A 26633-nucleotide genomic window follows, 5' to 3' on the forward strand; every position below is an offset into this window, starting at 1 on the left:
TCCTACGTAGGGAATGGTGCCACCCACAGTGAGCAGGCTTTCCCATCACTAACATAATCAAGATGATCTCTGACTTTTTCAGGAGCTAATCTTAATCTCTCAAAGGTATACCTTCTCTCGAGCGATCCTTGATTCTATCTAGTTGACAATTAACACTATCACACAGACCCAGACAGATAAAACAGGCAAAAAAGAAAAAAATTGTAAGGATATAAAAGATTCAAACAACAAATAACATGCAGCTTACTTATATTCAAGTAATAGAGAATGCACTTGTTTAAAGAAAAATATATATACTACTTAAAAATTAACAATATATTAAGCCACAAAAAAGTTAAAAGAAATAATAACATCCATAAAAACTATAACTACAAATGATACATCTTTACCATGGGGAAATAAAACTAGAAGTATAACCCCTTTCCTCTTGGAAATAGAAGCATAACATACAAAACCCCATTCAAATCTTGTGGCAAAGAGATATATGATATAGAAAATATAAAAAGTAATTGCAAAGTTTCTGAGAGCAGAAATAAATAAAATAAAGTGTTTCCCAGAGCATATGGATAAATTAAATGCTCAAGTAAAAGCACAGAACTTCCAAAACTCATATCAGTGACAGTGGAAGCTAGATTAAATATCAGTTCCAAAGAGGAGGAAAATGACAGTCATCCAAAAGAAAGAAATAATCGGCCGGGAGATGGCTCAGCCAGTAAAGCGCCTTACAAACATGAAGTCCCCTGAAACCACAGGTAAGAAGCCAAGCATTGGCAGTGTGTACTTGTAATCACAGAACTATGAAGTAGGAGACAAAAACTCCCAGGGACTCACTGGCCAGCAGCCTCACCTACCTAACAAGTTCCTGGTCAGTAAGTGACTACCAAATAACAACAGCAAAAGAGTAGACAGTGCCTGAGGAACAAGATCCAGATCCAGGATGTCCTCTGGCCTACACACACACACACACACACACACACACACACACACACACACACACACACACACACACGCACACACTTTGATCCTTTGAATAACATTAATAAAGTAGACAAACCTCTAGTAAATCTATTTTTTTTAACAAAAGGTGCAATATCACAAGTTCACAAAAATATGACCAAGGAAAATAACCATCAAAGTATTTTTGATCTACTTAATTAAATTGGGAGAGTTCCATGAAATCATTTAAAAACCTTGATGAAACAGATAAGTGAAATAAAAATTCAAAAGTGCAAATGGACCAATTAACATACAAGATACAGGCATGCTTCTGGGCTCTTCAAATCAGCCCAGAAGACAAGTGAACAAGTATGAACAACTAGACTGCATCGCATTACACAGCTGATGCTTAAATTACTGCAGCTTACAGGATAGATCTGTCCCAGGTATATAATTCTCATCAACCAAAGTTTATATGAAGACTATACAAAAGGAAGTCTCTAATTGTCACAAAAGTACTATAAAATTATAAGTAGAATCCTAAAATAGAATCGCATGCAATGCTGAAAGAAAATACATCATAATTATTTGTAGGGTGCTAAGAGATTCAATATCAGTAAATCGTTCTGCATAAGTATTATAGTAGTATGTAAAAGAGAGCAATTGTATGGCCTCTCAACAGTGACAAACATTTTTAAGCAACATTATATTTTCAGTCATACACATATATTTTCATTCATTAAAATAAGAACCAATTAAATATGTATCTTAATGAATAGGAAAACACAAAGGTCATACCATTAAGATAAGAAACAATGGAGAGTTACTCACTCTAGTCACTATCCTTGAACATGACAATATTATAACCAGCCAATTGAATTAAACGGAATAAAGGTACTATGGAATCAAGATAACAAAAAACTATTATGAAAGATAAGGGAATCTGACAAATTAGCAGGACATAAAATTATATAGAAACTAAGAGCTTCCACATAATTAAGAGCCAAATATTATAGATACAAAAGAAATAATACATTCCACCCTGAAAAGATCAAGCACACACATAACAACAGCAAATTGTTAGGTCTACTTACAGAAAAATTGTAAATACCTTTGAAACAAAAACGTATCTTGAAGTATTATTTAAAAATCTCCTTTTCTTAAATATAGACTCAAAGAAACAGATAAATCACTGATATAAAACATTTTAAGATGAATTCCTTATTTCAGCAAGTCAAAGACACGATTAACAAAGGTAGAGAGGCTGGAAAGATAGCTCAGTCGGTAAATGCTTATTGCATAAGCATGAGGACATAAGTTCATATCCCCAACACCTGCTTTGAGAAAGAAAAAGGCAGGCTGCATTACTGTCTTCCTTGGGGTTTCTATTCCTACAACAAAACACCATCACCAAACAGCAAGTTGGGGAGGAAAGGGTTTATTTGGCTTATACTTCCATAAGGTTCATTATCAAAGAAAATCATGGTAGAAATTCAAACAGGACAGGAAACTGAAGGCAGCAGCTGATACAGAGGCCTTGAAGGGGGTGCTAAGTACGGGCTTGCTTCCCCTGGCTTGCTCAGCCTGCTTTCTTATAGAATCCAGGACTACCTGCCCAAGGTTGGAGCCACCCACAGTGGGCTGGGCCCTCCCCCATCACTAATTAAGAAAATGTCTTTCTGCCAGGGGTAGTGATCTCGGGCTACAACACTTCTCAATGATCCAGGTGAGGGCCTGAGGATTTAAATGAAGACAAAAGACAGCGGCTCATTCTTGCAAGGAGAATGGCGTTTATGGTAACAAGAGTGGAGCATTAATTACCAGTAAGCAGGCATGGTGGAAAACTACCAAGGTCAAGAGCTCACGTTTGGGCGGATAATGGGAACTTGAATTTAGACAATAAGGATGGGCAGAAAACAGGAACTTGCATACAGGTCTAATTGGAAGGAGGGAAACAGGATATGCTGGCTCCTAGTCACAAGCTGGTCAGCAATCCCTATGGGGAAAGGGTCCAACAGCCCGGTCCTATGGTGGCATTTCCTCATCTGAGGTTCCCTCCTTTAAGATAACTCTAGTTTTTGTGTCAATCTGACGTAAGACTGTCCAACAGAGAGACACACACTGTTATCTCAGCGTGGCAGAGGCAGAGACAGGAGAATCCTGGGTGTTGGTCAGTTAGTCATACCAAATAGTATGCTACAAATGTAGTGGGAGATGCTGCCTCAAAAAAACAACAAGCACAGCATAGGAAGTCATCCAACATTGACTTCTGACTTCTACATGCACACACACACACACACACACACACACACACACAGTGGAAGGTAAACCAGGGACAGAGAAATCCATCTAGGTTAAAGAAAATGTAGGTATAACTCACTTACTTGGAGAGTCTAGTGTGGCTGCTAATTAAACTAGGATCTTTGGTTGGAACGCAGTGATAAAGTGACCTTGAATTGTATGAGTCCCAGTAATTATTGCTTTTCTGACTTCCTCTCCCTCAAGGAAGTATTGCACCATAGAAACAAGTGATGAGGTATGGGTTATGCTGAATCTACTCCGTATGGGGAAAAAACAAAGCAATTCACAAATTTTAGGTTTTGATTATTAATACTAGTAAGTAGTCTTTTTCCCTATTATTTCTGTTTTTGTGATGGGACCTAGGCATCTGGAATTAGACTGTTGGTGTCTTTTGGTGTTGTTGTTGTACCCACCTTTGGTGAGTTGGATGTTTGGATCTCTATTGCATGTTACTCACACTTGGTATGTTTTAGATCAGCTGGATTGTGGTGAGACTCATCCCAGGGCCACTTGTGGTGATGATGTATGATTAGACAATCAGAAATGGTCCTAGCTCAGCTCAGGCAAGATGCAGCCTCTGACCACAAGACCAGCCTCCTGTAGGGCTGGCACATTCTTACCATGAGAGCTGCATGTAGCTCAGAGCATGATCCTTAGATAGCAAGGTCTCAAGGATCCCTGAATAGCAAGGTCTTGAGGATCCTTGGATAGCAAGGTCTTGAGGGTGCCCCTCCCCCGCTCCAGCCTATAGCAAGGTCCTGAAGTCACGGAGACTGGGTGCTTCTTATTATTACTAGTATAGATGACAAAGGACACAAATGATTGACAGGAGAGGGTAACAATATTGTGGTTAGGAACTATTCCTAATATGTTTATTCTCCAAACACCTTCTTAGATTCAATTGAATTAAACCCTCGGGTTTTCTAATTTATTTTTTTCATGAATACAAAATACTCCCAATAAATTTTCATCTATTTGAGAGGAAGAAACAAATTCTGTGATTTTCTTTTTTAAAAAAACACTCAAAAGCTCCCAGAAGGTTCCTGAGGCACAGGAATCAATTAGTAGGCACTATCTGAATGAAACTGAGTAACTGACAAAATGATGGAGTTAATTGTGTGGTAGACTTTTTCCCTCAGAAGAGTGTCCCATGAAGCTTCTTCTGAAGGTACACAGGAGAGAACTAGAACCCACAGCCCCAGGGGAGCAGGAGCTTTGTGGCTTAGCTTGCTTTATCCTATGTCTCTTAAAGGACACAGGCGGAGGGGGCATTTTTCTGGAACCATGAGTATAGAATTGGAATTACCTAATGACATGATTGGATTTGTTCTGTTTTGCTAGTGCATTCTAAGAGGGTGCCTGTGTTTGCCAAAATAAGATCTTATCACAAGTCACCAGGACCTAACTCTATTAACATGTAAATAAAATTGAGTCTGTGCACTGAAAACACAAATATTGTGCTAGCAATATAACTCATTTTTTAAAAAATGAAAAGGGATAACTAATGCCAATTTCTGAATATGGACTTCTAAGATAAAAGCAAAGTAACTTATCCAGTAGCCTTGGCAAGGTTTAAAAAGCTAAAAGGAAAAGAACACTCAAGTATATATGATTAAGGATATTCCGCAAGCTTATGGAGAAGACACAGCATATCCACCTTCATCAGAAAGGCTCTTATCTTTTAAATGTCAGAGACTTTGGCCTCTAGTTGTATAGTGGGCCACATCTCCTTAATGGGTGGAAGCCATTCTGTAATCCATGGCTCCTCTCTGTGTAACAGACTATGGGGGACAAACACACCAGCCCATAGAGCTGGCCCTGCCACATCTTTGCAGAGTAGACCACTGGCCCAAGGGCCTGTTCTACAAACTACAGCTCCTATTTCCCCACCTGGGTGCAGCTAATAAGAAGACTTCCTATTTCGTGTCCTAGAGGGAAGAAGTGCTAGTTAGGCTTCAAACTCAGAGGAAAAAGGAAGAAATTGATGGTTGGACAGTTTCAGAGCATTACTGTGTCACTAGTCATATACCATTTAATGATATCAGAACCCCACTATAATTCAAATCTGTTGTCATTGTTATCATTACTAGCTTTAAAGTGGGGATAATCAGTTTACAACCTCACAGAACTTTCTCATTTTTCTAGGGAAAAGACATACCTGCTAAGTCCTATTACACTGTCTGGCTGGTTTTTTGTGTTTGCCTGTGTGTGTGTGTGTGTGTGTGTGTGTGTGTGTGTGTGTGTGTGTGTGTGTGTGTGTGTGTCTTTGTGCCCTTTATTGAGTGGCAGGTACTGAATTTGGCATTTTTGGCATTTCATAAACTTTTTATCTTAATATTTATTAATTAGCCTCTCCTTTTCATTCTGGAGTGAACTATGATCATTTTATTAAGTTGGAAATTAACAATAAGGTTTAAAAACTAACACACCGCCACTCAGAGTTCAGGATGTAGGGGCAGACCTTCAATCCAGATCTACTTAACAGCAATGCCCATACTTCATGCAAATGACTCTCTGGTAAGGTTCAACTCTGAAAGGCAACCCTGGCTCATGTACTTATGGAATGAACCCCAGGTGGCGGGGCTACTCTGAGAATTGAGTTGGTGGCAACTTTAGGAGGCAAGGTCTAGCTGAAGGAGAACAGTCACTGGAGGCACGGTCTCTGGTTCTTTCTCCCTGTTTCCTGGCTGACGTAAGTTAGCAGCTTTCTCCTCCAGGCCTTCCTACAATGAAGATCTGCCTCACTGTGGCCCAGAAACAAAGGTGCCAACCAGCCAACCACAGGGTGAAACCAAGAGCTAAAAATAATCTTTCTTCCTCCATCGCATCTTTCGGGTCTTCCTCCCAATGAAGAAATGACTGTCACACTCTCCTCTAGTTCCCATTCAGGACTTCAGTTGAGTGACTTGGGAAAAGATGGAATCAAGGACGAGGGTGATATGTATGTACACTCACAGTCCCCTCACCCATTTGCCTGGCTTCCGTATCCTGAAACACCACCAGAGTGTGACACCCTCTGCTCCAGCTGATTAAAAAAGCATCTGTGACCTGGAAGTTTCCTTATGTCTGAGGAAGTAGCCACCCCTTCTCTAGACACCAGAGTCTGTGACTTGTCACAGCAGGCTTCTGCCAGAGTACTTGCCACCCACTGCCACTTCTTGTCACTCGTTATTTTCTACTGAGCTGCTACATGGCACAATCTCCAGATTTAGAAGTGCATGCTTCCACTGAGGCCCTAGGTGGGATAGGAGCTTGCAGTGTCTAGAACTCAGGCCGTATCTCTTATCAACACCATCATTCACTTTAGAAACCAGATGGAAGAAAAGTCCTTGGTGTGATACTGAAAAGGGCCCCTTTTACCACTGGCAATTTCTCCTAGTCAGAAAGAGCATGTTGTTTGCAGTTTAGTACCACCAGACTTCTCAGTCATCTTGAGAAAAACAGAGATGAAAACACAGGCTGTAGCTGAGCAGAGGAGGAATGATCTAGTCCTCTCCGGGAGCAAGATAAGTGATAAGACGTGCTATGCAGTGAATCGCTGTGGGTGAGGAACGGAAGGATCAAAGCTGGGCCTTCACTTCAAAGAACAGCATGGATGCGGTGAGTTTGCCTCCATTTTGTTAGAAAATTCCTTTAACAATTCCCTTTCAACCACCTTTGTAAACAGCTGTCTTCCGACCTCGGCTCTCATGGTTGAATGCAGATCTCAAAGGGGAATCCCAGAGATGATTCGAGCTTTTATCTGCTACCTCGGATTCTTTCTAACCGGGATGATTTCATTACTAACTCATGATAAGTTCCTTAAAAGGGAAATCAGGATCCTGAGAGAGATGCTTCCATCCCTGTAGCACACATGTTCCCATCTTCCCATGTGCATTGCGGCATTGAGCGGCAGCCTCATGTATTTTCCTGAAACTTAAGCCATCACCCAGAGCAAAAGAGGCTCAGTCAACACACAAGAAACTCTATCTCAGGTAGGGATACAAAGGCCTTCAGAGAGTTGAGAAATGTTTGGAAAATTATCTTCAAGCTGACCGTAGAGCACTGTCCCCCTGATCTATCTGTGGCAGGAACAACCACCCAAGATGATCATTTCTGCCCCCTCCCCTGTTCACTTCCTAAAAACATTATCCTTTTTCTACCCCAACTCCCAGCATAACCTCTCCTTCATTCACTAATATGTGTCTAGACATAGACTGTGCATCTAAGACATCTAAGCTACATGCCCTGAAAAGTGTGCCCTTTTCTGACAAATCCCCTCTCACACCACAGATGTTCTGCCTCCACAGATAAGACCAAAAGGCCAGACCATCAAAAAGGAAAAGCAAAACCCATTCCACTTTAGAAAAGAGATGAAATAGGTGTATCTCAAATAACCAAAGACTCAGGAGTATTCTTCATGGCCTGAAGGGAAAGAAGCATGTTCTAACACAAATTGCAATATTCTTGGCTGCAAAATTTGAACCCAAAATTACATTTGCAAATGCTTGCATACCTTTGTATGCAATTTGCATAGTGCAATGAAAATGCTCTTGTTCATTACTTCCCTTAAAGTTCTCCAATGTTACATTTTATTCCAGACCCAGAAGAATGCAAGGGAAAAGAGGAGGAACAGCCACCACTGACTGAGACCTTTAAGGCACAACCTGTCTGTCATAAGATGTGAAGATAGTGGCTACTGAAACCCAGTCACCAATAAACAATCTAAACCTACAACCTAAATCCTCCAGCTAATAAGCCAGTTGTCAGATCACTCCTCTAAAGCTGGCCTAAAAGAGAAAGGTTACATTAGAAGAGGGAGCAGAGAGAGCCTTGTTAATTACCCTCGGTTGGATTTTAAATTGTTACTGCCTTGCCATTATGCTGGGGGCTCATGCAATTGTCTCAGGATAATCTCAGACTGTGCCTTTTATCCACAAGCACCATCAAATTACTGAGATGTACAATAAGAGGAAGCAGAGCTTTTTCAATCTTACCAAATGAGATTAAGTGGGTTGGTCTGCCCACATCTACCAAGAGATTACATATGGTAACAATTCACATTTTGATGTGAATTTTCAAGCAATCATTACTGGTATAAATTAATAGGTAAAGGAAAACAAGATCAGAAGTCTTGGGGTTTTTCCTTGTTTTGATTTTTTGTAAGTTCTAAAAGCATTGTTTTGCTTTGGAGTTACCATATTTTAGTGGAAGGTTTCTTTGTTGTTATTGTTCTTGTTGCTAAACTGCTGTACTTGAGGCAAATCCATACACAGCATGGTAATATTATCAAATTACACAACAGAGATTCCTGAAAATATCCCTTGTGCTCAAATAAAGCCATTACCATATCCTAATGCAGTTTAACAATACACAACACAGTCATGGGCATGCTATTACAACAAACTAGGTCATTGCAAATCACTCACCAAATGTGCAGATAAAACCACCATTATCATCAAGGAACTGAGGAAGAAATGGAATAAATTTCCCAGGATCCAAACCATGAGTCAAGGGAATATTGAGAACAGAAACTATCCAGGAACTTGGTGGGTTGCTTCTAAGCACCTCAGAGAGTTCCATCTCCCTGGCTCCTGGCTAAAATCCTGGAAGCAACAATAATTAACATTGTGGGCCCTGCCATTCACTGGCCCAAAGTGCCTTCCATGCCTAACTTATGGTTTGATTCCTGGCAGTCAAGGCCTGCCTCTACTTGGCTGATTCCCATCAGGATGCCTGTCTGCACATGTACTATGTGATCTGAGTTCAAACAACTCAGTTTGCATGAAGTCTAATGTCTTTGACTTTCCTAGTATTAACATAAAGAATAACCCAAATGGTCTGCTTCTCATTGCTTACTTCAGTTTTAGGAAAATGTTCTCCATGGGTACACAGAGAATTCAGAACCGGCTACAGATGGTAAGAAGGTAAACATGGGAACAGTGAGTAGCAACTCCAAACTTGGGATGCAAATAGAACCTTCTCAATCACATAGTTTGTAAACACTTCAAGATTTAGTGCATTAAAAACAAAGGAAAACAAATTACTCTTCTTTCCCCCAAAAGTCTGTTCTTATTCAAACCAGTGGACTGAGAGATAAAGGACTCATGATGTCAGTATCCGCAGGACCCCAAAAGCTCCTGAGCACTTTGGATCACCGTGTTCCAGAGCCCAAGCTGACCTAATAAACAATGAGCAGGTTTCCCTTGAGCAGAGCATTGAAGATGAAGAAACCAGCCCTGCAGGCATCTGCATCTGTGAGAAGAGCCTTGCAGAAGAAGTCCATAGGGAGACAGACGTGAGCAGCTAGGAGATGGCTTAGTGCTGCTGCCCAGGCATGAGGATCTGAGTTCAGATCTGCAGTAGCCATACAAAAGGCAGGCACAGCGGCAGGTGTCTAGAACCCTCGACCTGGGGTGAAAGGGATGATTGTGTGAAAGGTAGATGGGGAGCGGGGGCTCTGACTAGGCAGCTAGTCTATCCAAAACAGCAGGGTTCCAGTTCAGTGAAAGACCCTGGCTCAAAAACTAAAGTTAGGTAGAAAGTGAATTGGGGATGTCGATCTCTGGCTTCCACTTGTGCGCGCGCGCGCACACACACACACACACACACACACTGAATATGAGTCTAGAGAAACGGAGGGACTGAGGACTGCAGTGGAGTGACCGGAAACTGATGTAGCAGAGGTATCCCAAGGACCCTGTAGAACAGCAGCTTCCACTGGAAGTGGAATACGGTGTCACAAGTTTTAAGCAGGAAAGTGAGATGAGTAGATGGATTCCTTCCATGTTGACAGCAAGGCTCTGACTTAGCTACTGAGAGCACACTGTGGATGTGGATTCCAGGTAAGAAGCCCTTACAGGAACCAGGTGAGAGGAAAGAAGCCTCGACTGTATAGACAGGGGAGGGACTGAAGGTAGCAGAGTTCGGGACCCCTGTTGAGGAAAGGTCCAGTCAAAGCAGTCGATGTGTCTGACCTGAGAATCAAGGAGGCTTCCAGTTGAACAGGAGGATGGAGTCATCTTTCAGACCATCTTCAAAAGACCTCTGTCCTTGAATGAGATTGACTACTCTTACCCAAATCTTCTCTTTAGAGAACTAGGGAACAGCACATACTCACAGACACCTAACTTCCCATGTTACAAGGGGTTAGAAGTCAGCCCCTAATATCTTCTCTTTCAATGTCTTAATCATTGCTTGAGTCATCTTATAGTTTTATTCCTTCCTCTCCTATTCAAGAAGGGTGTATAAGGTCTATGAGAACATCATTTCATGGAAAATAATCCTGGTTAAATGTGGGATTGGGCCCCTGGCATCTCAACTCAATCTAGACTTAGACTCAGTCCAGAGGCACTCCAATAGCTATATAGAAGACAGACATTTGTTCCCCATCCTAATAACCAGAGGCTTTCCCAAGGTCAACCAAGGTCATTAACAACCAAATCGCTACTAGAATTTATCTTTCTTAACTCTCTATGCAAAGAGCATAAACTCTCTGGGGGTGGAGGAGGAACACAGAGAAACTTTGTCAAGATTTACAAATTTTATTGTAAAAATCCTTCAATATCAACTGTGACAAAAGTCCTATCTATCCCAGGAAAAGAAAACACTCTTCTAGAGAAATTCTTTCTTCTGCCTAGTGACTAACCTCCATCCTTTATTATGAATTAGCTCGAAGGCACATCCCTAAAGCCCTCAAATGAATTAGCCATAGATGTAGGAGTAGAGTGGGCTGAGTGTCTGACAGAATCCCTCCCAAGCCTGATACTGCACAGGTGAGAAGATGTGGGATCCACACGCCTGCGGAGCAAAAAGCAAGGCAGCACATTTCCAAGGCTTATGTAACTAACAGCTTTTCAGAGGTTAAAAACTGCTCCCCCTGGCATTTTCTGAATTCCTGTAGTCAGCTCAGCTGCTGTGGACATGGTCTGCACGTACGAGGGTCCTAAGAAAGACCCTGTCATTATTCTTTGTACTTCAGCGCTAAATCATCTTGCACTGCACAGAAGTCAGCAGGGCTGTTTTCTGCCAGACTGTGAACAATTCCTTCCTGAAGCCATTGTTCTGTGATTTCCCCGTCTGCAGGGACAATGGGTTCCAGTTTCAACCCTTATGCATAAATATGGCAGTCATCATTACAATAGGCTGGCTCTCTGACTGCAAGTCAGGACGGTGCTTAGACTGAGGGCATTGTGCTACGCGGATTCGGGACAGAAAAATGACAGCTTGAAATAACAGCACAATGGAGTGAGGCACATGTGACTGAGCAGAGCCCTGTGGGCAGGCATGCCATGGGTCTCTAGATTTTCAGTTATTTCTTAGAGAAGGCATGGACAGGGGTAGGGGATAAAGTGGATAGCAGAAGACAAAGACAAAAAGAAACGAACCCTGGATCCCTGGCCCTTGTTCCTTTTTGCTTCTTTTTTGTGCTCTTACTCCATGGAAGAATAAGATTACTAGACTCTGAAGATGGCCAAAAGTGTTTACTTCCACATACAGAGCCTGATTGCTGGCTGAGGGTGACTCCATGTGCGCAAGGCAGTACCAGTCTGACTTTTCGGTGACAGTGATGATGGGAACAACACAGCGAGAACAACTACATAGTGCTGAACTAATTTGCTCTCCCTTGGCTCTTTCTCCAGCCAGAAGCACTAACCACATTCTATCTACCTCCTTTGCTCTCCTGAAAGTTCGAGTTTCCCCATTATTTAAAGTCTAAGTAGTGGATTCAATCATGTACAGAATCTTATATGTGTAATGAAGATAGGAGCCCCTCCGAGTACCTCCACACAATGCATCTGTTTCTGATCATCACCGGACACCTCTGCACATAGTAGGCGTTCAGCAACAATAGCAAAAATTTAAAAGTTGAGCTAATAAATGACTCACACCCTTTCTCTCTATCTACCATGAGTAAAAGAAAAGGCACTGCCTCCTAGACTCTGAATTGCCAGCCTCTAACCTTTTCCCCAACCTGCCAAGGCCATTTTGGATCAGACACTTAGTCTTCAATACAAAAACAAAATAAAAAATAAAAGGCAAGCTCACAATCACAGTGTCACTTTGATACTCTAAGTGAAATTGAGGTTCACCCCACATTCTGTGTACTGTACGAAGCCCGCCCTGCCATGTCCACCGGGAGAGACAGCCCCCTCTGCTCTGTCCCTGCACATCCCTTACTGGCAGTTATTGGTCTCACTTTACTGTGCAGGGTTTCAGACATTTTTGCCAATTATTTCATAAACAACTTTTCACAGAAAAGAACTGCGTTTAATTATTTTTCTTACATTCGAATCGTTGCACTCGCTGTAGCAAAAGTCAGTAATTATTTTGTTGACATGAGTCAGTGAGGATGCATCCTGTTTCAAGAGTCCTGTGAAGAGTTTCAGACGGGCTGGGGAAGTGGTTCCGTGGTGAAGAGTGCTGGCTGCCCCTCCAGAGGACTGTGGTTTCATTCTGGCTCCACTGCTTGCTAACTTGGAGAAATCATTACCTCAACTGGCCTCAGTCTGCTAAGATGCAAAACAAATGCAGAGTTATTTCCATAGGGATGGCATGGGGCTTTTCAAAAGATAATGTTCCCTGGTACTCCAGAAGCAAGAGCACCACTGTAGCCATCTCCCCTCTCACTGATCCCACAGAAGTCTGTTAGACTCAGATAGACGACTCTCAGGTGCCTGGGTGCCCAGCCACCCAGCCATAGGACACTGCGCCCAGGAGTGAGTGTCAGGACAATCTGTCACTACTGAGCTCTTCACATAATCTTCTCTAAGATATTCAGAATTGACATCAAAGCATGCCTTATTCATGTCAGCTATTTTATGTGACATGAATCAAGGACCACCAGGGACTTCTGGGAACATGTCCCTAGCAGTCTCAGTGGTATGAATTTTCACTAATGGAGACCAGCTTCTTGGAGAAAGGCTCAAAAGATGCATTGCCAAACCTCCTCTAGAAATACTACTTAAATAATAAAAATTAATGAGCTGTTAGAAAAACAGGCAGGGGTCATGATAGGAATGAGAAGATTATTCAGAAAGAAAACAACAAAAGCAATATGTGTTCTACTGGTCAACTTCTTACGACAAAGTTCGGGCACTGGCTGCATCCGAATGGAGGTGTTGTGTGTTGAAGGCAAATCCCATGGAAGTATGTGTGGGAGGTGGTGTGCACCACAGAATCCTTCAAACACAGCACCCTTAGCTTTCCATCTGACCGGTTCCTAATGCCCAGCCTACATATCTATGGGTGTCTGCCTCTTTAACTATTGTAGAGGTCCCTTCTTAGTCTTCTGCTTCATAGAATTCACACGAATTTCTATATACTGGGTCTGGGCTCAGTGCCATCAACTGATGTGGAAGACCCAGCATCACCTGCCAGGACTCTGTGAAGGAAGTGAAAAAGGAGGCTGACGGGCCAGTAGAGAGGATCAAATATTCATGTGAGGACTCTGGATGCCGTGGGCTGATTAGAAAAGGCCAAAAATTCCTCCATGGAAAGAGCATAGTTTATAACTAATAATTTACACATGGGCTCACTTTCCCTGGGTAATTATAGATTATTATCCAACTAATTACAGTACACGGTTTTAAAAGATCTAAAATTTATTAGCCCAATCTGGAAATTACTGTGAAACGTGATTTGAAAAGAAACAATGTTGAGAAAGTAGTTGTAGTCTTGCCAGGGTGACACAGTTCATTGTTCTTATGGTCTCTTCCTGTACGAGACAGGTTGGCACTACTGCACACCTCACAGACATCCTAGCAAGAAGTTTCAGCATCTCACCTCCAAATGACTTTTCTCTGTAAGCAGGGGTACAGAGTTTTACAAAAAAAGAAAAAAGAAAGGACCAGATGTCAGTTAAATTTGAATTTTAGAAACCTATTAAATCAACTTAGCCCTCAAATGTTGCAAAGGGAATACTTATACTAAAAATATTCATCTTATAACTAAAATTCAAATGTAACACAGCATCCTGTGTTTAATCTGACAAAAGGGATCAGAAAGTAAAGCTAAGGAGCAATGCTGAGGAGAGACTGTTAAAGCATAGATCTAATGAGCAATATCCCAAAGTTCAAAACAGGGTATCAAACTTCATACAAAAATATGGGTATCCAATAAGACAATGTAGAAATGTTCATGAGAATTCCCAAGTATGATCTTTAACTCCCAAGTTAAATGGCAAAATGGTGAATTATTCCCTTCGTGTGTGTATCTAGTCTTCCTTTGTGGTCGTTGGTGTTATCTACAAAAATCTGCTCAATGAATATCGACAGAAAGAAAAAGAAAAGAATTATGGGAAATGTGCTCCTGGTGTGAGAGTCCACATCTGTTTTCACACTCACCCACCTCAACTACTGGTTCTCTGAAACAAGAATTTAGCTACCTGAATAGATCATCACCCCCAACCTTCCTGTTACTTTGATGCAATGGAAGTTCATATGTCAATTATGTCTAAGTATGAAATAATCAAGGGTTAAGGGTAGAAAGCATCAAAAAAGACAATGTGCTCATTAATAAAGGCTTTTAAAATCATTTAAGTATAAAACAATCACTGACTAGTATAATTAAAAAGAAGCATAGCCTAATCAAAGACAAAATTAACCAGTATTATTAAATTTCAAAGAACATCACTATAAGTTGCATATTATCAAAATATTTAGACAATCCTTCCATTCAACAAATACTTACTCTACACCTAATGTGCTAGGCATCCAATTGCAGCTACTGAGGTGCAGCTAACAAGACAGGTGAGATCCGAATCTTGGGGAACTTATGGTCCAGAGGTGAGGGAGGATGGGAAGAACCAAGAAATAAATACAAGAAATAAACAACAGTAAGGAATTAAACAATAAAGGCGCAGATAAAATAACTGAGTACTGGGGGCAGTATCAAGGGCTCTGGGAGAAATAAGATAGGCCATAACCTACAGATCTAGAGAAGACTCTGTGGTTTCAAAAAGTATCTCTAAATTCCAGGTGCATTATTGAAGACTCCTGAGTTCTCTTGGATACCTTCTATTCAGTTTTTTTCAAAGTTCATTCAGCTTAGATGTGGGCTTTCCTAATCATCCTATGTGTCCATAAAACATAAAATGCATTCCCTTTCATGATTCATATTCCCTTTCCCTCCATCCCTCCCTCTTCCCCCCAACCCAGTCTCCTCCCTCTCCTGTCTCCTCTCTTCCTCTCTCCTTCCCTCCCCCTCTTGTTTATATGAATAGCCCTTGTATGTACAGCAGAGATTACTGAGAAGTGTGGGAGATTTACCCACAAATTCTTACCATTTAAATTAGATGTCTCCAAGGCTGGAGACAGTATCATTTTGCTTCTTTTTTGGCCCCCACCTTCCGCTAATGTTCTCTTCATTTCTGACGACAGTCTTTGCATGCACTTATTGTTTCACCCCCCACAAAACAATCAACTTTGGCGTCTTCTTTTGTAGAAGCCCCTTATCAAGGTGCCACCTAAAACAGACAATTTCCTCCCTAAGAGAAACTCAGAAGCCAGCTGTTAAGATAATCATTTATTTTAACAGCCACGTGAAATAGTCAGAAATCTATACTTTGTTGCACTGTGTGTATGAATTGTTAAAAAGAAAAAAAAATCCCTTGACTTTGCAATAACTAAGAGTTTGAATGAGACCCAGGCACTTCCTTGAGTCAGTGTTCTACATCCATTTGGTATCCCACAGACTATGTGCCTGGTGCACAGTAGGCCCTCAATAAAATGTTTGATGGATTTAATTTAATGTACTACAACCTACACAAGCACCATGGTGAGTACAAAACACACATCTGACAGCTCAGCGCTCGAGAAAAGCAGCTAGTTTATTAGTGGCAATTTGCCACCAGCCGCACTTTGTGGATTGTTTTCCATGCTGTTTCTTGATCTCATCATCAGAAAGTACTCCTGGTACCTTTTGAAGTTAGCACAGGGAGAAGGCATCCCTACAGTGTAAGACTTCACCCTTAAAGATACAATACACTAATAGTCCCAAAGAAAACTAGGGCGATCAAGCCAGTGATGGCTAGGTTCATCCATTATTCCTGTCATAACAGTATTTAAATCACATTGCCACGAAGGTCACAAAGGTGACTTAATGTTCCCACTACTCTTGAGCTGCCCTTCCTTTGATCTATACTTGACCTCACAGGATTTCTTTGGCTTTCTAAGTGATTTTTTTCCATCCAATGAACCTGTTTCTAGTTTATACTGAATCGAGCAGACTCTCCAGCTAGTAATTCCACCCAGGCCACAGCCAGTCCAAGCTGAGTTATCACTTGCCACATCCATCTGTCTTTAAATCAGCTGCCTTCCATCTGCAGGGTACTGTGTTCTCCTTACTTCTAACACTGTGACATTGTCAGCACTTCCTATTGGATTATGGGCTTTCTGAGAGCTGATGTGACATCTTTCCCCCTTTTAATGCTTTAGTATATATCACAAAGCTCGGGAAATGGTTTTATTTGCTTGATAAATATTTACTGATCAAATCACTCTCTTCTCATTATAGGACAAGTAATTCTTAGAAAGGGACACGAAAGCTATGGTATTGATTAGAAAATAAACCAATTAGATTTCCACTTAATGTCTATTGCACAAAAGATAAGCACTTTATAATCTTCCCTAATCTAACATCTAATCTGTGATATGCAGTTTAACATATGAGTTGCCCACTTCACCATAGCAAGTAATTTTTCTCTGACTTTTAGAATTTATAATGGTGAATTCAGTGATTCAATGTTAAATTCACTTAGTCTATTCTTGGTCTCTGAGTTCTTAGTTCTTTTCTCATGGAGAAGGAAACTGGAAGCATAAAAAGCAAGAAATTGTACAAATTGTACTTGCAAGTAATAAATGTTTTTCCATTTGTCTGCTTAAATAGCATGTATCCATCTTGCTTTTTCATTGATCTTGGTCCCCATCAGGGTATCTGACTAAGCCATTAATACTCTGGAGTTCTAAGGAGGAATTTTAGATTGCCCCCTTCTTTACTACATAAGTTAGCTGAGATCCTATTAGAAGGAAGAATCGTCCCTGTATTTCCCAGTCATCATTAGTATGTACTTACGTATACTTATTTTATTCTTTGAGTTATAATCTAATGCTGTTATTAGTTGATAGAATTGGGACCAGTTACAAACCCATTGGGGTTATCTATGTGTCCTTTGTAAATCATCTGTATCTCTTCCATAAATTATGTTTTGTGGCATCATAAGTTTCTCTAAGGAGAAAAACCCAATTTCCCCCTTCATTTACTTGTTTAGTGAGTAAACTTATTTTTCTTAAATGATTGGTCCTTTGTCCATTTGAAAGGCAGTTCTTAAGCATCTACTGAACAACAAAGATACAATTGTAGTTGGGACAAATCCAGCCCTAGCCCTCCACTTCCTGGGTTCAATGCCTAAAACATAAGCAAGCAGAATACCCTGAGAAAATACAGAGATGACAGTGTGGGTATGAACAACTGCTGCTTTGCATACTTTGGCAAAAAAGAAATAAGTCTAGCATATGTTTGAGGCCCTTATTAATCACATTGGGGAAACACTATATTATCATCCAAGGAAAACTGCTACCTCCATCCTTTCCTCTATTACCATCTCCCAGGAATTTATTACCCATTGAGAGAACTGTTTGCTAAGCAAGTAAGCGTGCTAAACTTATGAAGACTATAACTCAGGTGGTGATTCCTTAGAGAACAGCATTATTTTATGAGGTCTACTTAATGTTTCCCTGGGCAACACTGACTTTCATTATTCAAGGGAACTGGGAAATGTCTTGGGGAAGAGCAATAATTGGTTGTATCTATTCGTGTTTCTGTATAATCACTATGCTGGAGCCATGTAGACAAAGCTCAGTATTTATATATTTCAAACAGGACAGATCCAAAATTAAGTGCAGAACAGGGAAGGTTAACTTGCCTTCAAGAGTACAACAAAATTATTCATCACAGAAAAGAAATTCACAGCAGAAGTTAATGTAAGAAGTGAGCAATCGGATGTCCTACGGATTCCTTCCATGGGACTAGAACCAGCTATTTTTTCGTCCTCCTGCCCCCACTCTCTCCCCTTCTCTTACCTTTTTCCTTCTTCAGATGTAACAAGCTTTATGTCCCACTCTCCTAAGTGTCAGATTACAGCTGTGAGCCACCAGGACTGGCTGCAAATTGCTCCTTGTATAGGACAGTATTTAGACATTAAATGTAAGATATTTCTGAACCACTGCCAAATTAGTCTACACTGTGAGAAACAAAATTGAATATGACTTGTAATCCTACCTTTAAGCATGTTTAGGTCTGCTGTACTTCAATATCAGTTTTAAATTACCTGTAGTATACCTAAGGTTAGTAGTAAAGAATGGCCTGGTAGTTTATGAAACAAAGCTTGCTAGCCCATGAGTGTGGATAATATTTATAAAGAAGATGATGATACAGTCCAAGAAAGTAATTGTTTTACCATAAGGAAACAGTATTCTGAACTCCACAAAGTTTCCTCTGCTTGCTAAGGCTGACTTGATTGAGGAGAAACAAATAAGCTAATATCCAACAGAACCTACATTATTTTGAAAGGTGTGGATCTGAGCTCAAGCTAGTCAGACACTGACTAGTGTGACTGGTGAAAATGAATGAGACCTCATCCATACCAAGGCCATCTGTGATCTTAAGAAGGCCATGCCCTTCCTTGGCAAAATTTGAGGACCATTGAAATAGAAACAAGTGCTGCTGGTTTTCACCTTCATCTAAAATGTGAGCACATAGACAATGGTGCTGAAAAATGGTATCAAAAGGTAAATTTAGTCTGCATTTATAGAATGATAGTAACAACTGATTCTGAAAAAGGAGAGGGAGTGCCTAACAGTAAACTAATTCCCCTACTGTACACAATACAAAACTTGACAGAATATGGAGACTAAGGTTCTCACATATCAGACAACAAGAAGCACAGGGCGGAGTCCAGGAGAGGTGACAGGAATAAGTCCTTACCTTGGATTTCTGAAGATACTTCCTAACACAGTGGTTCTCAACCTGTTTGTTGCAATCCCCTTGGGATTCAATGTCCCTTTCACATGGGTCACATATCCGATATCCTCATGACAGATATTTATATTATGATTAATAATAGTAGCAAAATTACAGCTATGAAGTAGTAACAAAAATAGTTTTTATGGCTGGGGGTCACCACAACATGAGGAATTGTAGCAAATGATTGCGACATTAGGAAAGTCGAGAACAACTTAACAGAACAGCCATCTCACACATGAGTGTTCACTCTGCTGAGCGAACTGCATTTGAGACCAGGTGCTGGCATCTGAAAACCTTGGTAAAAGTGGGGTCTCAGATTACAGCACAGAGGTTTCTGTCAAGTCCTTGTTCAAAACTGAGGCAGTGTGTGTACATGGATGCTGAGAAGACATGTTTGAGAGACAGAGAAATGAAGGAAGATAACGAAGGCTGGAGAGAGTTTGGATACACTGGTTGAGCTAGAAGTGTCTTCCAATGATACCTAGTACATCCATCTGGGAGCCCAGAACCCTTGGGATAAAGGCATACCCTACAATAAGAAGCCCAACTGAATCAGGGAGATCTTCCAGTGCTTTAGCTACCTACCCAAACAAAATTTACAGTTACCTTTTAAAGAGTTAGCTGTCAAGACTCTTTCAATATATTATCTTTGGTTTGTAGACTATAATAAAAAAAACAGACATGTAAAGAGGCCCACAGTCAGGAGAAATAGAAGTCAGGAGGGAACAAGCCACAGATAAAGAAGATGATAAAACAATTGTTTAGGAAGATGGTTCATCAGTTGAGAGTGCTTGCTGGTCCAGCAGAGGATTGGACTTCAGTTCTTAGCACTCAAATCAGGTAATTCACAACCACCTGTAACTCCAGCTCCATGGGATCTGACATCCTCTTCTGGCCTCTGTGAACAGCAGCATGAATGTACACTAAAGCACATAGTGGCCAGCCTTGAGCCCATATACATCCAAATAACAAAAATGGACTCACTTGATTAGCAGATTGTATTTCTATACCAATTGTGTGTGTGTGTGTGTGAGTGCGCGTGCGTGCATACACACAACAAATATAATCAAAGTAAAAGAATAAATCAACTTGAGAGTAGGGGAGGCATGAGTGAGCTTCAAGGGAGGCTAGCCAGTAGCAGGGAGTGCTGCAACTATTTCAATTAGGAAGTTCAAAAACTAATACAAAAAACTTTTTAAAAACAATGAAATACATACAAGAACTTGAGGAAAAGCATAACTGTTGCTTGAACAGATGGAAAAACCTAAACAAAAAGTAATTTGCAATGAAAAGGTCACCAAATGGAAAAAACTGTAGGGAGGGGTGATAGAAGGTGGGGTAGGAAAAGATTGGGGGAGAGCAAGCAGAATGCACCACGAAACTATCATTGAACAAATTATTAATTAAAATTATCATCAAAAGAACTTAAAACCACTTAGGGTACACAGAATAAAAGGGTAAATGAACTAGAAATCAAAATGATAAAAATTATATTGAAGAGAACCATGTTTAATTAACAGAGCCATCATTTTTAATTACATTTAGAAAAAATAAATGATCTAACATATGTAAAAATGGATTTATCTGAAAAAAAGAGTAAAAGAATGAGACAGGAAAGTGATTCCAGGTCATAAATAATGGCATTATATTGTACAGAATTTATAATATATGCACAAGTGAAGCCGACGGCAATCATAAGGCAATGTACAAATGAAGAGAACACAAGATTGGTGTTCTTATGTTTCATATATTGCAGTGATAGACTGCCCCGTGGCAGGAAGTGTACACACACTGTTGGGCAACCATCCCAACCATTAGTTCCCAGAGCTCTTGGATCTTTCTTGAATTACTCTCTACCCATTAAACACATACTCCTTGTTTCCCTCTCTCTATAAGCCTGGACAGCTGTCATGTTACTGTCTGTGTCTATGAATTTTTTCTCTCTATCCTTCATAGAGCTGCAAACAGACAGTATGTGTCTTTCATGGTGGGCATTTTTCACTTATTTTAACATCCTCCAGGCTCAGCCATGCTACACTGTTAGAATTTCCTCCATTTCCAGATGATGGACAATAGTCTATCACATAAGTATGCCATATTTTTTAAATTGAAGATTTGTTTTATGTGCACAGTTATTTTTCCTGCATCTCTCTCTCTGTATCACTTGCATACCTAATGCTGTAGGAGACTAGAACAGACAGATTCCCAGGGACTGAAGTTACAAACAGTTGTGAGCCACCATCTAGGTGCTAGGAATAAAACTTGGGTCCTCTAGAAGAGCAGCCATGGCTGTTAACTGCTGAGCCATTTCTTCAGCTTCCTACTCCATATGTCACATTTCATTTATTCATTCATCTGGGTGTGGACAGTACACTGCTTCCAGTTTGGGGCCACAGTAAAGAACAATCCTATGAATGCTCATGGGCAAATATCTCCTTATGTTTCTGTTTTCTTGGCTTTTGAATTTACACCTATAAATGGAAATTTACATTTCTTAATGGAAGGTACTATAGTGTACTTAATTATGAGGGTCTCACTGGGAATATAGCTCAGTGTAGAATGTTTGCACAGTGTGCATAAGGGTGTTGGTTGAATGTGAAACAGTACAAAAGTGAAAACAAGAGGGTTTCAAAACATTTAAAACAAATGGCAGTAGAATTAAACAGACATACCCCAAACCATCTTTAGAACTGATACAACAGAGCAAAAATATTAATAAAGAAATAGAATATTTTAACAAAATCATCAGCTAACTTGGCCTAATTGCTTTCTAGATTAACATATGTAAAATAAGCATGACTTTCAAGTACACATGGACTGCTGACCTAGATACACTACATGATGTACTGTTTCAGTTTGAGCCTGAAATATCCCCTACATGCTCGTATTTTGAAAGCTTTGTTCTTAGGGTGGGGCTTTAGGCAGCCCGTGCAACCTTTAAGGGATAGCGCTTAGTTGTGGTCATTAGGAGGTGGCCTTTGATGGTTTTACTGAACCTCTGGCTCCTGCATTGCCCTTTGGTCCCTGATCTTCCCTGGTGTGAACAACCTCTGCCTGACCCCCATGATCTAAGCTGCTGCCAAGCCTTTCCCACCATGATGAACCTAAGCTCTGAAACCATGAACCAAAATGCATCAGTCCCCAAGTCCCTGCTCTTAGATATGGCATTCATGGCAATGCAAAAGTAACAAACAAACGTACCTTAAAATGCCTCAGCAGATCCCAGAAAACTAAAAGCATGTGTGGTCTAATTTCTGATCACCACAGAAACAAATTAGAAATCAATAACAGGGTGTTAAAAAATAAGTATTTGGACATTAAGTAACACACTTTTATATAATCCTTAAGTCAAAGAAGAATCACAAGGCAAAATTTAAATCACTGTGAACTTAATGAATATGAACACATACTAAAAATGTATAGGGTGCATCTAAATTAATGCTTAGCAGGGGAGATAATTTGAGTTGAATTCTTACATTTAAAGAAGATCTTTCATGCTGATTAACCTGGGGGCCAGAGAGATAACTAAGCCTGGTGACCTGAATTCAAGATGTGGGATCCACACAAAGCTGGAAGGACAGAACACACACAGTGTGTGCCCACAAGCACACACACAGAGAAGAACACACACACACACACACACACATCATCATCACCATCATCATCATCATTGAACCTGATTGCCTCAACCCTTCCAGGTGGATTTCTCTGTGTAAGTTCGAGGTCAGCCTGGTCTACAGAGCAAGTTCCAGGACAGCGAGGATTATATAAAGAAACACCTAAATAAATGAATGATGAATGGATAGATAGATAGATAGATAGATAGATAGATAGATAGATAGATAGATAGATAGATAGAGTGACAAATCTGAGTTCCAGCACCCACACAGAAGCTCACACCATCTGTAATGCCAGTTCCAGGGGTGCCAACACCCTCTTCTGTCCTCTGGACAGGCACTGCAGGCACAGGATACATAAACATACATGCTGATAAAACACACATACATGTAAAAATCTTTTCAAAAAGAGAATAAGTTTCATGTTAGCTAATAAATTTTTTAAATGGGCTAAGGCTGGGTAGTGACTATGCACAGTTATAAACCCATCATTTGGAAAGTGGAAACAGCAAAATCAGTTCAAAGTCATGCCAACCTTGGCCACATGGTGAGTTGGAGGTCATCCTGGCTACATGAGACCCTTAACACAGCGGGGGTGGCAGGTTTATTTCACTTTAAAGTGAAATAAATGCATTGGTGGGAAAATAAAATTTAAAAAACATGACTCACATAAAATACATTAATAAGATTTTTATTTTCAATTTAAAACTTTTCCCCTAGAAAAATCTAAGCCCTTTAATCCACTAAATTTAATTACAGAAGAACTACAGACCTAAAGATTAAGGGCACTATAAGCAAAGAAACATCAGAGGAGAGTTTGAGGTTGGAAAAGTTTCCAACCAGGACATAAAAAAGTAACAACCATGGGGGACAACACAGATAAGGTAGAGTATTCAAATTAAAAATGTTTGTCCATCAGTAGGTTTCATTAGGAGAGTGAAAAGGGAAGCCGCAGATGGGAGATGTCTGCAGCACATATCACTGGCAAACACTGATTTCTAAAGCACAAAAAGAGCCAGAAATTAATATGAAGACTTTTTTCTTCACAAATGAGAAAAAGCTTTGAACAGTCACTCCACACAAAAGGAAAAGCCAATAAACACAAAAAAATTGCTCGCTGTCATTATCAGGGAACACAAATTAAGTCCACAGTGGAAAACACCTGCCGTTCGCAATTTAGCATCGCCTCCTGTCCTTCTGGGCATACCACACTTCCTTTGCAGCCAAATTTCCTTTTGAAAACTACCTCTTAGCCATTCCCAGTCATGTAGATTTGTTCAGTCCTAGTTCTAGGAAGGGGAAATGATTGGCCCAAGCTGATGAATACTTCTCATTTCCATAGAGATTGCTATGAACATGAAGCATTGGGTTCATCAAAACATGGAAAGATGTCACTTCAGCTTCAAGTACAAAAGTTCTCCTTTCAACCAGAAACAGTAGAGGGGCCTTTTTCTTTGGTTCCTCCTATGATAGACACCTGTGATCTAGAGCTTCATGTCAACAGACACCAAATTAGGATAGACAGCAGAGAGACCAACTTCCCAAGGCTCTCTATCGAACAGGTATGTGGAATCTCACTTGAAGCCACTCCCACCATTGGTATATTCAGCTGTGCTGGCCAGTCTCCACTGGGAGAGTCTTTGAATTAGACTTTCCATGACTGTGAAATGCTGCCCTTCCAAGGAAGATGGCTGAGCTAGTAAGGGTTTCTACCACCACGTCTAAGCCCTGCAAGGAGATAATCAACTCATGAAATTGACCTTCGTCTCCACATGCATGTCATGGTACACATATGGCCAGGCAGGTAGGCAGGCAGACAGACAGATACACACACACACACACACACACACACACACACACACTGAATACTTAAATGCAGATTTTATTAAGAAAAAAACAAATGTTTAAAATTTTGTTCTGATTGATGAGTTTGTTGGCATACATGTTTTCTAATATGCCAGAGAATTTGGTAGGTACTCATGATACCTGAGCTTAAAAATACAATGATATGTATAGATGAAGACTATGGATCCCTTAAAAAAGCTATCGGGTGTTTTCTGTTGCTGTTTTCTTTAAACTAAAGATAAACATCCCATCCTTTGCTGTTTAGCTTGATGGTCTAATAAAATGATACTGGGTTTATCTTTAAAGACCCTGAAAGAGGTGTTCATAGCCAAGCAAACCTGGTCAAGATGGCTCTGTCCACCATAATTATCTAAGCTTGGCCCTCTCCTGCAGGGAGATCTGACAAGTTATCAGATATGTGTGAAATCTCCTCCCAGGGATAAGCTACCCTATTGGCACAAGGCCCTCAGGTTTTCTTCCCACAGCATAAAAATACTAAAGAAATTCCAGTTTCTTGGGGCACGTTATTTCAACCATCAGACAGCCAAAGGGAAGGACGAAAGTGCGTCTATACATCATTTCTCCCCATAGCATCATGCTGGCTGGGGAGCAGACTGGCACTACTGTGGTCTTTAATTTTTTTCAAATTATAAAAATAACAGTTTCATTGTTGAAAACTCAAACAATAAAATGTGTATTGCTTCTCATGGGTTAGTCCTATGCTTTCCGGATAGCTCCATATCTGTTCTCCTATGTTACTTAGTCCCTTTCCATATCAATTACTCACGTGTTACAACTGGCTCTGATGATTAGGCAGCCTTCTGCATATGTTATGATAATACACTTAACCAATCTCCTCTTGGACATTCAGATCATTTCCAAATTTTAAACCTGCTATGTTGAACATTTTATTTTTCCAGTGAATTAATGTCTAGAGATGAAGTTTCTAAGTCTAAAATATACATTTTAAAGTTGGTGGTGGTATGTGTTAGTATTCACTTTCTTTCTTTTTTTTTTACAAATTGGGCTGGGGAGATAGATGGCTCGATAGGTAAAGCACTTATCTTTGAATGAGGACCTGAGTATAGATTCCCTGAACCTACATAAAGCCAAACACAGGTTTGCAAGTCTATAACTCTAACACTCCTATTATGGGATGGAGAATTGAGTCAGGCCACCCCTGGAAGCTTGCAGACCAGCTAGACCAGCACACAGAAGAACAAGAGATCCTGACTCAAGGTTGGCTTCAACAAGGTTGAAGGTGAGGATCAATACCCAAGGTTGTTTGTTGAACTTCACATGCACACTCTGGCACATGTGTACCTGTACTCACAAACACATGCATGAATGCACTCATACATCATACACATACATACACATCATACAAACACATTTTATACAAATTGACACCTATAGACTCAACCTTGGTGTTGTACCTTGTGGTTTGGTTAGCCACTCATTGCCATAAAACCTCTTCTCCATCAGGGAGTCTCTGTAGTTTCTATGGCTTCCCTCCATTCCTAAGGGAGAATTAAAGCAAGGGAAAGAGGTGGATGATTAGAAACCCCTTTTTAACTTATTGACAAACCTGACTATCAGAACCACACACATGCCCAAGGGACTGTCTCTACATTCCATATTTTTCTCAAGAAAGCAGAATACCAATAAGTATAAAATATATCTGAAACACAATAAATTCCCAATAGATATTTATGAATAAATTAATGACAGCATCTAGAATTTAGGCCAGATCTCTCCTTATCCCGATCTCACTTCTCAAAATGCAGAATGATGTGTGGAGGACAAGATGAGATCCACAACTACCTAGGGTAACCAAATTCTATCCTGGGCATTTGAAGTGTGACTGTTCCATGTTCTCTGAGAAAGACTGCAATGAATTTTAGGACTCCAGTTAGATCACCAAGGTTGCTG

At 40.4% G+C, this 26633-nt stretch overlaps 1 long non-coding RNA gene across 3 annotated transcripts in view; it reads right to left on the reverse strand.

The window, feature by feature from the left end:
* The window catches only part of LOC110340786, a 144455-nt gene that overhangs the window by 15190 nt on the left and 102632 nt on the right, over positions 1–26633 (reverse strand). For 2 of the 3 annotated variants that reach the window (XR_005870369.1, XR_005870367.1), the window contains 3 exons: positions 26138–26221; positions 14908–14988; positions 12504–12728 (listed from right to left, as the gene is read on the reverse strand). This is a non-coding gene — a long non-coding RNA (uncharacterized LOC110340786). Of the gene's footprint in view, positions 1–10744; positions 12729–14907; positions 14989–26137; positions 26222–26633 lie in introns of those variants that run through there. The other variant, XR_005870368.1, reaches the window with a different exon arrangement.

Source organism: Mesocricetus auratus, unplaced genomic scaffold (genome assembly GCF_017639785.1).
Source record: "Mesocricetus auratus isolate SY011 unplaced genomic scaffold, BCM_Maur_2.0 Super-Scaffold_100022, whole genome shotgun sequence".
Taxonomy (NCBI): domain Eukaryota; kingdom Metazoa; phylum Chordata; class Mammalia; order Rodentia; family Cricetidae; genus Mesocricetus; species Mesocricetus auratus.